This window comes from Clarias gariepinus, unplaced genomic scaffold (genome assembly GCF_024256425.1).
Source record: "Clarias gariepinus isolate MV-2021 ecotype Netherlands unplaced genomic scaffold, CGAR_prim_01v2 scaffold_36, whole genome shotgun sequence".
NCBI lineage: Eukaryota > Metazoa > Chordata > Actinopteri > Siluriformes > Clariidae > Clarias > Clarias gariepinus.
In genome coordinates, this window is record NW_026521003.1 from 25471 (window position 1) to 40843 (window position 15373).

At 36.9% G+C, this 15373-nt stretch overlaps 3 long non-coding RNA genes across 3 annotated transcripts; all 3 read left to right on the plus strand.

Annotated features, from left to right (window-relative positions):
- The first annotated feature begins 530 nt into the window (after positions 1-530).
- On the plus strand, positions 531-3067 carry LOC128517142 (uncharacterized). The gene is made up of 3 exons (XR_008356794.1): positions 531-680; positions 1016-1297; positions 1397-3067. It is a non-coding gene; the product is annotated as an uncharacterized LOC128517142 (long non-coding RNA).
- A 7783-nt stretch (positions 3068-10850) lies between these two features.
- Positions 10851-13390, plus strand: LOC128517143 (uncharacterized). The gene is made up of 4 exons (XR_008356795.1): positions 10851-11042; positions 11135-11258; positions 12941-13152; positions 13259-13390. It is a non-coding gene; the product is annotated as an uncharacterized LOC128517143 (long non-coding RNA).
- A 602-nt stretch (positions 13391-13992) lies between these two features.
- LOC128517144 (uncharacterized) lies at positions 13993-15308 on the plus strand. Its single transcript, XR_008356796.1, has 5 exons — positions 13993-14290; positions 14384-14455; positions 14656-14735; positions 14898-15106; positions 15226-15308. It is a non-coding gene; the product is annotated as an uncharacterized LOC128517144 (long non-coding RNA).
- The last annotated feature ends 65 nt before the right edge of the window (positions 15309-15373 follow it).

Genomic DNA, 15373 nt, shown 5'->3' on the forward strand with positions numbered 1-15373 from the left:
GTTGGAGCCAAAGATACAATCACTGCCCGCTTTTGAAAGAAAACATATTATATTTGGAATACTACTAGATGATAAGAATAATAACTTTCTCACCAATATAATACTGATTTTAGGCAAATTTTTTATTCATAAATGTAAGTGTATAAAAACTAAACCTTATTTTTCAGTCTTTAAAAAGGATTTTATTTGCAATTATGTTCCATCATTGGAACATATGAAAGGTAAAAAGGCCAAAAAATTAGCTGAAATAATAAGAGAATTTAGTTTATCAGAAGAAGAATAAAGGGACCCTTTTTCATTTACTTTTTTTTTTTTTTTTTTCTCTATTTATTTTTTTTTTGTTTGTTTTTTTTGTTTTTGTTATATATTTTTTACTATCATTTTCTTGTTTCTATACTTATTTTCGAATAATTTATGTGTGCCTTGCTTTTTGATCAACGTTTACACAACTTTATGATGCTATTATAAATGTATATTTTGTTCTGTTTTTGTTCAATAAAAAAAAAAAAAAAAAAAAAAAAAAATAGTTTCTATTTCCGCTCCGTTGTTGTTGTTTTTATTATCATTATTATGCACTTTCACTGCTTGTGTATTTACACAGAAGTCCATGCACTGAGCAAAACAGTGTAAATGCAACCGACTCCCCACAGTTTTTACAGCCTACAGTTCTACAGGAAAGTGTAAGTGTGAGACTTGGATTTATGACTGTTCAGTTGTAGAATAAATTAATGGTCTGTGAAAGCAGGAAAAAATAGTTTCTATCTCCGCCATCGCTGTGCACGCGCGCATGCGTCGTTAACACATTAACTCCGGAGTGACGCGTTTGATTTTTTCCCGACACTCTTTGTTACACATGGTCTTTCTACTTTAATAGCTGGTAATAGATTATTTCCCATGTATATCAGAAACATGCTTTACATACTGTAATCTTGGAATTAGGACAAAAATAAAATATGGTCATGTGATGCAGCATTTCTAAAAATGTTTGTTCTGTGATTAATGTTTCCATGATCAGGTGGTGGATGGAGGAGTGTTGGGTCAGAGGCTGATGAAAAACCAACTCATGAAGGTTTGGGAGAAAAAACTAGCCATTGATCGTCAAACATCTAAAAAGAGTGCAGTTACTATGATTGCATATATTAAAGTTGCTGCATTTAAAATGCTTTTAGCTGGACTCTGAGTAGTGCAGTGGTAAAGTGCTCCCTAGTTCGGTTCCCTGGTGATGCTGTAACCTCTCGCAGCCAGAGATCCAGACAGAGCTGATCGGCCGAGCTCGCTCAGCGGGGAGGGATGAGAGGTACTTATATATATATATATATATACTTTTTTTTAATACAGTGAAGGTTGCATGTATTTTCAGTCTTGTTTTTTTTTTGTGTGTTTTTTATTTGACCAGACCTGCAAGAGTTTGAAGGAGGATGCATGTTTTTCAGTGAGCACCTTGAAGTTTCATCCATCTCCCTCCCAATGCCCTCTTCAACTGCTGTCTTGAACCTCATCAAGATGGGAGATCATTGCTGGTGTGCTTGTCTAGTCTGTTAATGTTAAGCCTTACAGAAGTTTATGTGTAAATAGTTGCATACTGCTGACTGTTGTAACTCACATGTATGCCTCTTAACCTTATTGGTTCCATCACAATTTTTGAAGATTAATTTTCCAGGATACTTGCTGTACCTGGGCTTATGTAGACCTGCTGCATCTGAAAATACAATTAAGTGCTAGATGTATTCTTGTTGCTAATATACTTGTAACTGGAGTAAACTAGCGTGCTCTTGCAGCAGAGGAGACGTTAATGGCAATCCTCTGATTCTGTGGCATGTGCACACCTTTTATCATACAACGGCAAAGATCTAAACACTAGTCAACTTAATGTAAAGGAAATTACAGCTGAAAAGAGCCTTAAAACGTAGGAAAAAATCTGAAAAGTTCTGCTTTACAATGATATTAAGCATGTTAAAAGACCCCCCTTACGTGCAGATGCTAATGAAGGATTCATGAAACGGTGCAGGGTTAACCTCTGACTCTACTGTATAGGCCTTCAATAAGAGTGTACCATGTTCTCACAGTGTAGTGCATAATCCCTACGGAACATCTTTGGTCATACATGTACTGTAACCTTTATCATGCATTGTTACCTTTTTATTCACTGGCTTTTATAGTTAAGGGACTTAAGTCTAGAAGTTGGGTCTTTTAACCATCATATACTGAGAAGTTGGTCTCAACGAACCGCTGAAACTTGGAGTCATATTTAGGGCCTTTGCTGTTGTGTAAGAAAGACAAAACCAAGGATCATTTTACTTTTATATAATGAATTTATTGAATTAATTTAAAAGAAATAGGTTTTAAAAACCTTCATGAGTGATTTAAACTTTAAAACATTTAAATCACCCAACATCTTTGTATGAAAAAACCCAACATGTCCGTAAAAGACCCTTTAACCATTTAAGCAGGATAATTATAAATATTTGTTATGAATGTATGCAAAACCCAATATGGTCAAAGCCAACTTGCCCAGACCCATATTGCAAGACCCAATATGTTTTTCCTCAGACATCGAGTTTTACATACATCTTAAACATTTACAGTAATCACTACCTGCACCATACAGATATTAATACATGCAGTTATCCTGGTTTTCTTACCTGATCGCTGACAGATTCTCCCTCCGTCGTTCAATTAAAAGTTCAGATTGGCTGGAGGGTCTGTCTACCACGCCTTTCCTACATGTGCTTGTATTGTGATCATGCCTCTAAAAGTCAAAAGCTTTTGTTCAGGCCTGGATGCGTTTGGATTCTTTTTTAAGATATTTTTATGGCCTCTATCCCTTCCTGGGTATCAATATTAGTCAGAAAAATGATATAATGATCCGGTTCATTGTCATGTCACTGGTTACGCATGCGGAAGGGCTGTCCTCTGAGTTGGATGGTTCCTCCAATGTTTTTGTGAAATATAGCTTCACCTAAAAGTTTGGGGAAAATAATCTGTTCCCCACTGATCCAGGGATAAGGAATGTGTTTACCCAGAAGTAAACCATCTTATCCCTTCTCATCTTGCACTGTTTTTGATAGAATTCCACTTTGATATCTCCACATACTGGAAGTGGTTGTCTTCCGCCGTGTGTGCTGGATTAGACGTATGTATTTTGACCTTTAGTTGGTAGACAACAAAATGTGGGGTTTAGTTCCCACCACCGAACATGGGCAGTTTCAAACATCATCTTGTGGAAGAGTAGAGCCACCGGTTTATAGTCCAGATGTTTTTTGAGCAGTTAGATGTACTAATAGAGGTATCGCCCATCTTGTCTCTGTTGCTGAGATCTAGCTAAAAGCTTTTTAAATGCAGCAACTTTAATATATGCCATCATAGCAGTTGTGCTCTTTTTTTAGATGTCTGACGATCTATGGCTAGTTTTACATCCATCACTGGAACCCCACACAATTTTTTAAATACATTTTTTTATTCACATCAGTAAGAATAATAAAATCTTTAGGAAAGACCTAATAAAACCCGAGTCCTATCTGGCAAGTTTGGCGGCCCACTTTAAACACTCACCCCTGAAAGGACAAGGGTTTCTGTGGGGCAATGGGGAGTCAGGGTCTGCCCACTCCTGAGATCCAGCTAAAAGCTTTTTTAATGCAGCAACTTTAACATATGCCATCATAGCAGTTGTGCTCTTTTTTTAGATGTTTGACGATCTATGGCTAGTTTTACATCCATCACTGGAACTGAGATCCAGCTAAAAGCTTTTTTAATGCAGCAACTTTAATATACGCTATTGTTTTTAAAAGTGTTTGTGCTCTTTCTTAGATTTTTGTCTGTCAATGGCTATATTTGCACCCAAACATACATCAGCTAATGTGCATTGCAACCTGGTCATGCCTTGTTAACTTCGTATTCACATTATTTCACTGGCTTTTATAGTTAAGGGACTTAAGTCTAGAAGTTGGGTGTTTGAACCATCATATACTGAGAATTTGGTCTCAATGAACTGCTGAAACTTGGAGTCATATTTAATTCAATTCAATTTTATTTGTATAGAGCTTTTAACAATTGTCATTGTCACAAAGCAGCTTTACACAATCAAAAGAATTATTTAAGTTTGTATGGAATGTGATTGGTTATTTTTAAACAAATGTTTTCTGCAAAGTAACAGATCCTTTCTTGGTGCTTGTTGTATTTCAATTTAAGAAATATGAATTCATTTGCTGATTCACAACATTATTGTTGGACTTTTTTTGGATGCATTTTAATAAACAAATTTGGTGTGAAAAGCATATTTCTTAAGAACTTGACTACAGAACACCTTTAGTCATACATGTACTGTAACCTTCATCATGCATTGTTACCTTTTTATTCACTGGCTTTTATAGTTAAGGGACTTAAGTCTAGAAGTTGGGTCTTTTAACCATCATATACTGAGAAGTTGGTCTCAACGAACTGCTGAAACTTGGAGTCATATTTAGGGCCTTTGCTGTTGTTTAAGAAAGACAAAACCTAGAATCTTAGTCCTCGGCTACACAGCAAACGTCATTGCGATTCGAAATGAGTCATCAACCGGCTCGACCTCAATAACCTTTGAGCTCTGAACCAGATTTATCGGCCTAAAAGCAGCATAAAAACGCACGTCTTCATAAGCATCCTAATCAAATTCTTTAAAATATATATAAATCATTCTGATCACAAATAAAAGCTTAGAATGCCACCTTTACATCTTGGTATAACACAAGTTAGTCAGACATTCTGTTCCTCCGATACAGGCCTGAACGTCTAATGCACATTTGAGCTTTGAACCAGATTTATCGGCCTAAAAGCAGCATAGAAACGCACGTATTCATAAGCGTCCTAATCAAATTCTTTAAAAGATACATGAATCATTAAGAACACACATAAAAGCTTAGAATGCCACCTTTACATCTTGGTATAACACAAGTTAGTCAGACATTCTCTTCTTCTGAAATAGGCCTGATTACCAGTGCAGGATTGACCTTTGACCTTTGAGTCTGTGTGTAAAATGTACTGTTGCACAAAAGCCCATTGTAGTAGGATTATGATTAGATTCTGCTCTTTCTGAAAGGTCTGTTTTACAATGATATACAGTATGTTAAAATGCTAAAGTATGATTTATGACAGAGTGGAAGGTTAACCTTTGACCCTGCTGTACAGGCCTGTAATAAGGGTGTACCATGTTCTCACAGTGTAGTGCATAATCCCTACTGAACACCTTTAGTCATACGTGTACAGTGACCTTCATCATGCATTGTTAACTTTTTATTCACTGGCTTTTATAGTTAAGGGACTTAAGTCTAGAAGTTGGGTCTTTTAACCATCATATACTGAGAAGTTGGTCTCAATGAACTGCTAAAACTTGGAGTCATATTTAGGGCCTTTGCTGTTGTGTAAGAAAGACAAAACCAAGGATCTTAGTCCTTGGCTACAGAGCAAACCTCATTGCGATTCCATTTAGAACAGACATGAAAGCTTAGAATTTCACCTTTACATCTTGGTATAGCATAATTTATTCAGACATTCTTTTCCTTTAACATAGGCCTGACTATGCAATGCACATATAACCTCAGATCCATGGGCCTAGGAGCAACTGAAAAACATTAATTCATCAGGCTGCCAATTTAATTCTTTAAAAGATATATTAACCATGGATGAACCACTAGAGCTCAGATTAACACTTAGAAGATTACCTTTACATCTTTTTTTATAGCAGAGGGGATTTTGATCTTCTTTTCCTTCAAAATATGCCTAATTCCCTAGTGCATGTTCAACCTCAGCTCCATGGCCTCAAGAACAGCTGAACATCATCAATTCATCAGGCTGCCCCTCAAATCCCTTAAATGATACATGAATCATTTAGAGTTTAAATGAAAGCTCAAAATGGAGTCTTTACAACAAACAAACAAAAAAAACCCACACAAAACACAAGATAATAAAATTAAAAACAAAACACAAAAGCTAAAAATATCAAAAGCCATTAAAAAATTACAGTGCACATTTGACCTCTGAACTAGGTCCATGGGCCTAAGAGCAGCTGAAAAACACATTAATTCATAATGTCTTAAAAAGTAGAAAAAAAATCTGAAAAGTTCTGCTTTACAATGATATACAGCATGTTAAAAGACCCCCCTAGGTGCAGATGCTGAAGGATGATTCATGAGACAGTGCAAGGTTAACCTTTGACCCTGCTGTACAGGCCTGTAATAAGGGTGTACCATGTTCTCACAGTGTAGTGCATAATCCCTACCGAACATCTTAAGCCTAATGTGTGCGTGGCAACCTGGTCATGCATTGTTAACTTTTTATTTACTGGCTTTTATAGTTAAGGGACTTAAGTCTAGAAGTTGGGTCTTTTAACCATCATATACTGAGAAGTTGGTCTCAACGAACTGCTGAAACTTGGAGTCATATTTAGGGCCTTTGCTGTTGTGTAGGAGAGACAAAACCAAGAATCTTAGTCCCCGGCTACAGAGCAAACATCATTGCGATTCGAAATGAGTCGTCAGCCAGCTATGCACTGAAATGCTTAAACAACCTCCCGTGACCTAAAATTAACAATAAATAAATAAAACAAAATATAAAACACTTCAAAAAATATATAAGATTAAAAAAAAAAAAAACATCTATACAACGGGATAAAAATATAAAGAAGAATTTAGATGGAAATACAGTAACTGGAAATGACCAGGAAGTGTGCAAATGTGCATGTGTACGTAGATGTGTGTCCGTGGTCCATAAATGTCCATCATCTGTGCAAAAGTGCAAATGTGCATGAATGTGAAATGTGCCATGAATGTCCAGGGTTTGTGCAACTGTGCATGAATGTCCATTACGATGTATCGTGCAAAAATGCAGAGAGGTTACTGTAGATCCCGTAAAATGTCCATAACTGTGAATTGTGCAATGTGCAAGGATGCAGAGATTGTTTAGTCCTGAGTATTGATCTGGTTGAGAGGCCGTGCTCGGCTGATCGCACCATCCTCTGTAGAGCTCGTCTGTCCTGCATGGTGCCGTTTCCAAACCAGGCCTAGGTGAAGCAGATAATACAAAATCATGTATTCATAAGCGTCCCAACGCAAATGAAAATGAATGAATGTTTATTCAAAAACAATACTACCCACTACATACTACCCAGGGATTTCTCCGGCTTTATATATATATATATAAAATGTAATCTACAAAACAAGACAGTGAACACAAAAACAACACAGCAAAAGACCAATAATACTAAAGAGAATATATACATCATAAATAACATTCAGAGCACCTTAAAAATAATAAATCCACCCACATTGCGGCAAGACACGACCCACTTCCGCCATTCGCAGCGAGGCTTCAAACGTCATCCATGACGTCGGACGCCGTAAACACTTCCGGGATTTCTCCACACACGGCGCGCGCGTCCCAGCATTAGTTTCTATTTCCCCCCCCCTCGCCCCCTAGAGGTATAAGTCTGAATTTTATCAAGCCATTGGTGTCCACATGTATGTGGGCACCTGATCATCACACCCACATGTGGGTTTTCCCGTGACAGTTTCCACAGAGTTTATAGCGCATGTTTGTATAGAATGTCTTTGTATGCAATAGCATTACAGGTTTCCCTCACTGGAAAGAAGTTCAAACCTGTTTTATGACCATGACCCAGTGCACAGAGTGAGACATGGTTTGCCAAGATTGCAGTGGAAGAACCTGATTGCACGTAAGACTTTGACTTGGCATCAGTGCCTGACTTCAGTATTGCTCTCGAGGCTAAATGGGCGAATCCAAAAAAGTGAAGGTAATATCTGAAATTATAACAGAAAAGGCAACTGCTTGTTAATGCCCATGGTTTTAGAATGGGTACGTATGGTTGGTCAGGTGTCCACATTTTTTTCTTTATGTAGTGTGTATTTAACAAATATCTGATCTAAATAGCAAACAATCTAACCAGATCTTTGCTATTTTGAAATTAAATCACATGTAAACAACGTATTTGTAATTAAATAACAAATTTGATGATTGAAAATAAACATTTCAACCATTCTACTCATTTCGACGGCAAAAGATGCACTGGAAAAAAAAAAAAAGGAAGAAAAGCGATGTAAGGGCTCTCTTTGCAGATCACATAATACTTAAGCAGTCTTCCAGGCATTGTCTGCCCACACAGATATTTTTAAAAACTATTTTTTTTGTGAGTTTTGGCTCCCCCAACACACACACACTCAAACTCCATGTTAGGTCACAGTTAACTGCCCTTTCAGGAAAACACCTTACAGGGTGAAGACAGAAAATAACTGCCTGTATTGAATGATGTATACTTGTGATGCCTTTTTTCAGGCTTCTGATTGACCAGCAGGGCTTGATGGTGTGGATTATTACTGCCTGCTGTGCTTTGACAGCATGTTTTTTGTTTCCATGGGAACAAAGATTTTATTTTTAAGAATAAAAGATAAAAAAAGAACATGTTTTTAAAAATGCTTGTGTGCACGTGGACTAGGCCCCAGACTGCAGAACTACTGTTTATCATTTATTGTAAATTTCATCCTCCCCTTTTAAAAGAAGCTATTAAAAGGTTAGATGCATGCCATGGTGTTCTTGTAAATCTTATTTTAATTTAATTGGTGTATGTACTGTTTATTTGGCTGGCCTTATGTTACTTTGTGCACATTGAGTTCACATCTACGACATGAAAATGCATTGTAAAGAATCTGAATTTATTACATTGCCACAAGTAATTGAGCAATAGAGGCAGGCAATAGTAGAATAGTGCAATTCAAGTAAAAAACTGAAACAATATACTATGATATTTTCTGATAGCATGGCATGCATATTTTGGTGCCTTTTGTTTGTTTTCTATGTAAGCTTTAATTGAAATTTTCAATGTGATTTTTTTTTTTTTTTGTCTTCTTTTTCGAAAAATCTAAATTCAAGGCCAGTGTAAGTTTACCGAGCCACAAATACAAGAATAAATCAAGTGAAGGTGTGAATTGGAATGTCAGACAGTTATTGTTGTAATGCATTAGTCAGGATTGTGTTTTCACCTGAATCGTTAACTTCATTAAGGATTTTCCCCTTTTTGCCCTTGTTTATGATCCCAATCCTTGTAAAGGTACTGATTTAGTAATATGTTGCATTTTCTTTTTTTAGTTTGACCGTGTAAAGGTGCTATAAACAGCAGGTTATGCTGATTGCAGAAGAGGTTATACAGCTTCTTTGTTTATTTGGATCCCATTCACATAAGGGAAATTTTGCCTTTAAAGCCCCACCCCACCTCACTAACCATTCTTTGTTCATATCCTTTTTATGTAGTAAGGATTTTCCTTTATTTTAAGGTGGTAATGAGGAATTTTTTTGTATTAATGTGGCAATAGAGGCTTCTAAAGAGTTGCTCCACTGCATTCCTACACTGTGATGTGCAAGTGTATTTGTGTGTTTGAGAGAGAGAAGAAGGTGATAATTACAGTCGCTTGTTTTTGGAGTGTTTATTTGACCTTTGGTGGGAATAATCACTAAGGCTTCCAGTGATACAGGGTGTTTAGATAGTACTCGGTTCAAAGGGCACACGTTGGCCTCAGAGATAGTGCCAGGGAAGGGTGTCTAAATAAGTGGAGGACAAACATCTTAAACAAACAGTTTACATCAGATACTGTAGCTTCTTCCTCAAGCAGTCTTAGCTAGAGACAATAATTCTGCAAACAAAACCTTAAAGACTTTGTCAAACGTGTAAAGATCATATTGTCTTGTACACCAAGTCTTTAGTTTTCAGAAGCATTAATGTGTCATTATAGATTTTTTTTTCTCCTTTTTTCATTTTTTGTTGGTGCTTAAGCTGTATAGTAATGTTGCTTAAAAGGGTTATGTTTTTGTGTCATCTTCATTTTCCCATTTCATATCTTGAGACCAAAAATATATATTTAAAAAGTGGAAATCAAAATTAGTTAATCACTGCAGTATGAGTTTCTATTTTTTTGCCTTAATAAGGTATCCTTGCACTGTTTTAATTTGATGCAGTAAGTTTGTTTGCTCGAAGGTGACGAAGGCTTTAGAAGCCAATTGCTCAAACTTTAGCTCTGACCTGAGACTTGGTACTATTTAAATTTTGTATCTGTAGTTGCCTTTTTATATATCTGCTATGGATAACATTTTGTATAAAGTCTCAACCAAATGAATATCAATGTCCATTACAAATAAAACACCTTAAAATTATGGTTGTTTTGTGATAAATGATTGGTTATATTCTCTTGATTTAGACTACTAAGGCAAACAGGATGGGGAAAAAAAGAATAACCCATTCATATTGTGTAAGTAGTTAGATCGAAAGCCAAACATTGATACTGATACGAATTATAGCAGATTGACTAATTTTTCCCTTTTGAGCATAATATTCGCATATTACACTATTATTTTCTGGTCAGTTTTGTTTAAGAATTTTTTTTATACTGAAGTAGTGAGATTTTATCCACACTGATTGCTGTTTTGCAAAAATAAATTGTTGAATTAAAAAAAAAAAAAAAAAAAAAGTTTCTATTTCCGCCATCGCTGTGCACGCGCGCATGCGTTGTTAACACATTAACTCCGGAGTTGGTAATAGATTATTTCCCATGTATATCAGAAACATGCTTTACATACTGTAATCTTGGAATTAGGATTAAATGTACTGGACAAAAATAAAATATGGTCATGTGATGCAGCATTTCTAAAAATGTTTGTTCTGTGATTAATGTTTCCATGGTCAGGTGGTGGATGTAGTATATATATATATATATATATATATAATATTATAATACTTAAGAGAATATATACATCATAAATAACATTCAGAGCACCTTAAAAAAAATCTCCCATTAGCCATTGATCGTCAAACATCTAAAAAGAGTGCAGTTACTATGATTGCATATATTAAAGTTGCTGCATTTAAAATGCTTTTAGCTGGACTCTGAGTAGTGCAGTGGTAAAGTGCTCCCTAGTTCGGTTCCCTGGTGATGCTGTAACCTCTCGCAGCCAGAGATCCAGACAGAGCTGATCGGCCGAGCTCGCTCAGCGGGGAGGGATGAGAGGTACTTATATATATATATATATATACTTTTTTTCATACAGTGAAGGTTGCATGTATTTTCAGTCTTTTTTTGTGTGTTTTTAATTTGACCAGACCTGCAAGAGTTTGAAGGAGGATGCATGTTTTTCAGTGAGCACCTTGAAGTTTCATCCATCTCCCTCCCAATGCCCTCTTCAACTGCTGTCTTGAACCTCATCAAGATGGGAGATCATTGCTGGTGTGCTTGTCTAGTCTGTTAATGTTAAGCCTTACAGAAGTTTATGTGTAAATAGTTGCATACCGCTGACTGTTGTAACTCACATGTATGCCTCTTAACCTTATTGGTTCCATCACAATTTTTGAAGACTAATTTTCCAGGATACTTGCTGTACCTGGGCTTATGTAGACCTGCTGCATCTAAAAAATACAATTAAGTGCTAGATGTATTCTTGTTGCTAATATACTTGTAACTGGAGTAAACTAGCGTGCTCTTGCAGCAGAGGAGACGTTAATGGCAATCCTCTGATTCTGTGGCATGTGCACACCTTTTATCATACAACGGCAAAGATCTAAACACTAGTCAACTTAATGTAAAGGAAATTACAGCTGAAAAGAGCCTTAAAACGTAGGAAAAAATCTGAAAAGTTCTGCTTTACAATGATATTAAGCATGTTAAAAGACCCCCCTTACGTGCAGATGCTAATGGAGGATTCATGAAACGGTGCAGGGTTAACCTCTGACTCTACTGTATAGGCCTTCAATAAGAGTGTACCATGTTCTCACAGTGTAGTGCATAATCCCTACGGAACATCTTTAGTCATACGTGTACAGTGACCTTCATCATGCACTGTCAACTTTTTATTTACTGGCTTTTATAGTTAAGGGACTTAAGTCTAGAAGTTGGGTCTTTTAACCACTGAGAAGTTACTGAGAAGTTGGTCTCAACGAACTGCTGAAACTTGGAGTCATATTTAATTCAATTCAATTTTATTTGCATAGAGCTTTTAACAATTGTCATTGTCCCAAAGCAGCTTTACACAATCAAAAGAATTATTTAAGTTTGTATGGAATGTAATTGATTATTTTTAAACAAATGTTTTCTGCAAAGTAACAGATCCTTTCTTGGTGCTTGTTGTATTTCAATTTAAGAAATATGAATTCATTTGCTGATTCACAACATTATTGTTGGATGCATTTTAATAAAAACCTTTATCATTCATTGTTAACTTTTTTTCACTGGCTTTTATAGTTAAGGGACTTAAGTCTAGAAGTTGGGTCTTTGAACCATCATATATTGAGAAGTTGGTCTCAATGAACTGCTGAAACTTGGAGTCATATTTAGGGCCTTTGCTGTTGTGTAGAAAAGACAAAACCAGGGATCATTTTAACTTTATATAATGAATTTATTGAATTAATTTTAAAGAAATAGCTTTAGACTTCAAAACATTAAAATCATTAAAACATCTCAGTAGCTCCCAATCCAGTGAAATTCCAAGGATAAGATTGTGTTCCTTTGATGAACTGAACACAATCAGGTGCAGAAAACAATTAATGGAGCTGCAGCCAATCAGATCAGACTTGTTGATTAGTTTAAGCACTTAAATAGCAGGTCTTTTGATGGAAGAATTTCTTGAGTGGAGGGAGAAGTTGTCAGTGTTCAGGTAAGAAACAAAGAATAATGACATGCCTTAATATCTGTAGGGTGCAGGTAGTGTGTGTTATTGGTTATTGTGAATTTTTGTTTAAGCTTATATATAGGACTTGGTTAAAACCATCACTGTTTTTCATGCAGTTATCTTTGTAAATCTTGAGCAGACTGGCACCCTTTAACAGCTTATTAATGAGTCTCTATTCCCCAAAATATGGTTGTGATGCAGCATTTCTAAACATGTTTCTCTTTTGTGAATATAATGTTTACAGGTGGTGGATGTAGGAGTATCGGGCCAGAGGCATCAGGAGCAGAGTGGCAGGCTACGGCTGTCTCGAAGGTGCATCGATCGAACAGGTGGACATACCTGTAGGTGTCCCATTTGTGGTCAAGTGTATGCTGATGTAGCCCAGCACCCAAGGTCCACAGAAAAGGTTACTGAACCAACTGAATCTGTTCTTTTACCCAAACTTTCTCACTGACAGTAAGTATCCTGTTTTCTCTTCTCTAGGCTTAATTTGAACCTGCATCGGATGCAGTTTTACATTTGCTTAAATTTTAAAAAAAAATAATCTGTTTAATTTTTACAGCTTTACTTTGAGACAGCAGTAGCCTGCTTCTGATGCCTCTGGCCTGATGCTCCTACATCCACCACCTGTCCAGTCCAATTCTGCAAGGCTAAATACATTAGACTAGACAAGCACCTGCAAAAAATCCACAAACTTGAGGTATGTTTGAAGTTGGTCTCTAGGTGTTTGTGTATTGGGAAGGTAGCTCTTAATCTAACCGCCATTAAAGATTCTGTGCTCCTTACTTTGGTCTTGTGTAGTCAACATGGGATCAGAAATGCTTTATTTATTTATGCTCACTCTGTAGGCAAATGTTAAAATGTGCTCAAGTGATTGACAATACATCTGTATATTTTTAGAAACCTACATCACTCTCTACATGTAGAGAGGATAAATGTTACAAAGGAACTGGCATTAGAGAGCTTCAAACCTGCTTTTCAAGCCACACCACTGTGTGCCTCCTTCAAAATCTTCTAGTCAGGCCCAGAAGAGGGTGTGAGCTTGCCAGCCCAAATTGCTTTCTCCCTGTCACTCTGCAGTCAAGACTCTTTGTGCACATTTCACTCCAAAAAGGCCTCCCCCTAAGTCTCCCAATGAGCCTGGCACCTCAGGTATGCATTTTCATTTGTCAGCAAAATGGCCATAAAGCGAGCCACCCATATGATCCACTTCCAGGAATTCATGGCAGACTCGGTTCTTTTTCTTTCAAACCACAGTAGAGTCCGCATGTAAGTACTAAATTGTTGCGTCTACAAGTAACCGCTAAATTGTGAAGACTGTCCTTGTCAAACGGAGTATGAGACGTGGCTTAATTTGTGTTCTTGACTTTAGTTTCGTTGCACACCTTCAGGAAAGGCAGTTAAAGCCAACAACCCAGAAACTGTATTTGCTGGATGTAGTGGCTTTCCTGAAATACATCATGAATGTTTCACCACCATCTGTCAGACTTGGGACTGAAGGGATCAATGCTCTCATGGTGGAGTTGAGGGCTTGTCTAAGATATTGGGCGGGACGTAGTTGGACACCAGCTGAAAGTGCGCCGATCAAAGTGCGGTAGGTTTGAGATACAAGCCTATACCTATATTGCTTAACACCACATCATTAACGGAGAAATGCATGTATAATCAATTGTATTTATAATTTCAGATAGACTTGTTGATGCCGGAAAACACCATTTGTTCATTGAGGCGACTTCTGAAACTATTGCTGCAGCACTTGGTAGGGAGCTCTGCTCATTTATGTAATTGGAACAAATATCTTATGAAATTGGTGTATCTATCCATAAATATCCAAGCAGGTGAATATAAAGGATGCAGATTTTTATATTATAGGGACTTGCATGTACAAACTGGGTCTGTAGTCATGTGGTGGTCCAACTATAAGAATGTCTTCAGAATATTGTATCTGTATTTTAACAGATTAAGACTAGACCAGCTCCACATCTCCAACTGCATACATCAATTGTTCCAGTGATTCTGGTGACTCTAAAACTCCCAAGGTGTGTATGGGGGGGAAGGGGGTAATTAAAACAAACATGTATATTGTTTAGAATTTGGATTTTGCCATTGTTGGTGATGAACAATATGTCACAAATCCAGATACTTTGAATCAATGTGTAAACTCTAGAATGCTTAAACAATTCTTTCATCTTTCACCACAGGATCAAAGGATCACAGTTCGAGGCCCTACTGGTGTAAGAGCACCCTAGCTCTTTGGCTTTTTTTTTTTTTTTAACCTCTCGATGCAGGATACCTTCGTAGGAACAGGAAGTGTCCTGGAAGGTCACTCGCAAAATTCATGGAACCAGTAAGGTGAAGAGGATGATATTCTGTCAGCCAAGTCTCTTTGAAGCCACCTCACAAACATCTGGTAATTGCAAATTACAGTAAATGTTAAGTAAATTTTTTTTAACAGCCAAAGACCTCAGGTTTGTCAATTGTAAATACTTTGGTTACACATGATTTCTATAATATCTTCTCAAACTGAAGGAGCCCTGGGTGAAGTGGGAGGAGGAGTAAAGTTGAAGGATGGGCAGAAGAAGCAGACATAAAAGAGGCGGTTTTGAAGAAAAGGAACCAGGATGAAGGAGCAGATGTGTAGGAGGAGGTTTTTAACAGAACAGCATGGAGGAGAAGG